This window comes from Otolemur garnettii, unplaced genomic scaffold (assembly GCF_000181295.1).
Source record: "Otolemur garnettii isolate 467f Iridium unplaced genomic scaffold, OtoGar3 scaffold00024, whole genome shotgun sequence".
NCBI classification, from domain to species: Eukaryota; Metazoa; Chordata; class Mammalia; order Primates; family Galagidae; genus Otolemur; species Otolemur garnettii.
Genome location: NW_003852419.1, coordinates 15063524 through 15066322, shown reverse-complemented (window position 1 = coordinate 15066322; position 2799 = coordinate 15063524).

Sequence of the window (2799 nt, the reverse complement as noted above, 5' to 3'; positions counted from 1 at the left end):
ATTTTAGTCACTGTCCAGTTGATCTCAAATTTATATCTGGAACTAAAACAATTTCAGAATTAGATTGATTGTTAATCACACTGTGTTCAGGAATCTGCAAGATGGTCAAGGACGACTTGGTGATTTTTCATGGCTCACCAATCTCAAGCAAATTTTTTTTTTTAAACCCCACTATGCCACCCTGAGTAGAGTGCCATAGAATCATAGCTCACATCAACCTCAAACTCTTGGGCTCAAGTGATCCTCTTGCCTCAGCCTTCCAAGTAGCTGGGACTGCAGGCGCCTGCCACAACACCCAGCTAGTTTTCAGAGACAGTCTTGCTCTTGCTCAAGCTGGTCTCGAACTTGTGAGCTCAGACAGTTCATTCACCTCACCTTCCCAGGGTGGTAGGGTTACAGGTGAGCCACCACCCCCGGTCAATCTCAAATTCTTAGTATTTGGGAGGGAGTTTCAAAATGGTTCCTGAAGCTAATAATTTTTTTCTAAGGCACATATTCCATGGAAAAAGGAGAGCAATAGGAATTTTTATTTTGGACAGGAAAGCATAATACCATCCCACTAAAAGCAGACACCAGGGATGTTCCTGATGGCCAAAGAGGATGCTGGGAGTCATGAGGGTTAAGGTGAAGCGGGGCTGCTTTTCTTTTAAGTTGGGGTGTGCTTACTCTGCTGTACAGGAAACTTCTGGGTAGTAATCTGGCACCTTACCTTATAAGTATCTACTCAGTGAAGGGTTAAGAATAGATTTTGAAGAAAGGAAAAATGACTTTGAATACCAAAAAAGAAAAAGATTGTGGATCATATTCAAGCAGCCTTGCCCTTTTCAATACCATAATGAATATTAATTGGTAGAAAACATTAGAAAATAAGTTTCAGTGTCCTAAAAAACTAGTTACCTACACATCTCAGGAAATAAAATATGCAAATGACGTGCTCTCTCCTACCCCTGCCTGTTAACTCACAGGGGTTCACACATCTGACCTGCTGTCTATCTCCCCCTCCCTTTCCTTCTTGTTTTCTTTTGGGGGGGCTGGCTTAAAGTTGGTGATGAGCAGTGGTCACTGCCCCTTCTGACGGTGGCTGTCTGAAGCTTCGATTGTTCTGTTTGATTTGTTGCCAGTCCATCCTATTTGGTGATTTGGTAAAGTTGTATCACTTTGTTTCTGTTTTAAAAGCAGCAAATGCTATGAAGGTACAGAAAAGGTGGAGAACTCACCCGGTGAAGTAGGAGACGTACTTCCCTCCCCTCCGTGTCTCCCTGGCCTCCCTCTTTTTTGTTCTTCCTTTTTAATTTCCTTGATCTTCATTTATGGGTCACCTAGGGCTTTTAAGGCTTTCATTTTCCCCGTCCAGTCAGAAAGGAAAGTCAGCTATTTCCACCTGCATGGCTTACTAGAACTTTAAGCCAACAGATCTAAAAGAGATTTCACCATCATCTTCCTTCTAATCAATCTACACTATTTCTGTTGGTGCTGTCGCCTCTAATAACAGAGTCTATTCATCCAGACTTCTGCCTTCCACAGCCTCCTCGGGCCCAGGAACTGCTGCCTCCACAATTCTTTATATGTTTTTTTTTTTTTTCTTTTCTTCCCTTTCCCACAGTTGTGGGCCTTATTGTGTCTTTACTGAACTATTACAGATAGACTCTCATTGGGGTCTCTATCTGACCAGTTCTATCCTGTCTGGTTACTGATTATCAGATGTATAGTCTTTAAGGACATCTCTGCTCATATCGTGATCAAGCCCCAAAACATTGCTATCAACTGGATGTCTCTAGAGTAGAGTTCAAACTTTATCTTTTCTTGTTTGTTTGTTTGTTTGTTTGAGACAGAGTCTCATTATGTCATCCTTGGTAGAGTGCCGTGGTGTCACAGCTCACAGCAACCTCTTGGGCTTAAGCACTTCTCTTGCCTCACCCTCCCAAGTAGCCTAGACTACAGGCACCCGCCACAATGCCTGGTATATTTTTTTTTGTTGCAGCTGTTATTGTTGTTTAGCCGTCCTGGGCTGGGTTCCAATCCGCCAGCCTTGGTGTATGAGGCTGGCACCGTAACCACTGTGCTTTAGGTGCCGAACCTTCAAAATTTATCTTAACATTCAATGTTGTTTGGAGAATTTTGAATGCATGTAGGGTGATGAGTAGGTGAGTGTGCAAAGCAGAGAAAAGTACAAATAATAATGTTTTCATTTCAGGGTTGTTTGGAAGATTAAATGGCATATTTATAGCATGTAGCATAGGGCCGCTCATCTAAATTGAGCTAAGAAAATATTGCCCGGGCTAGTTATGACTGCCTTCCTCTATTTAAGGATTGCAGACTAATGGAGAAGAGATTGAGTTTCTGCTGCTCTGGCTAGATTACATAGGACATTATTATAATATTTGAGATATAATACATTTTAAGACAATTCTATCAGAACATGGAATTAAAAGCTTGATTCAGAATTTGTTTATTAATCATTTTCCTGTATGATTTATTTTGGAAGTATTGTAAAAACCAAAATCAACAAACTTGTGCTGCAGGAAGAAAAAAACCACATTAGAATCTCACGAATGAAACTATATTATATAATTTAAACAGTAATTTTATAGTTTAAAAACTGTATTTTTCACTGCTTCACTGCTCACAGCAACCTCCAATTTTAAAAATTACATGGCTATCTTATTCAAATGAGAAAAGCAGTTGATGTGCATTCAGATAAGTTCCTTTAAGAAAGCTTTTAGAGGCTCGGCGCCTGTGGCTCAAGCGGCTAAGATGCCAGCCACATACACCTAAGGTGGCAGGTTCGAATCCCCAGCC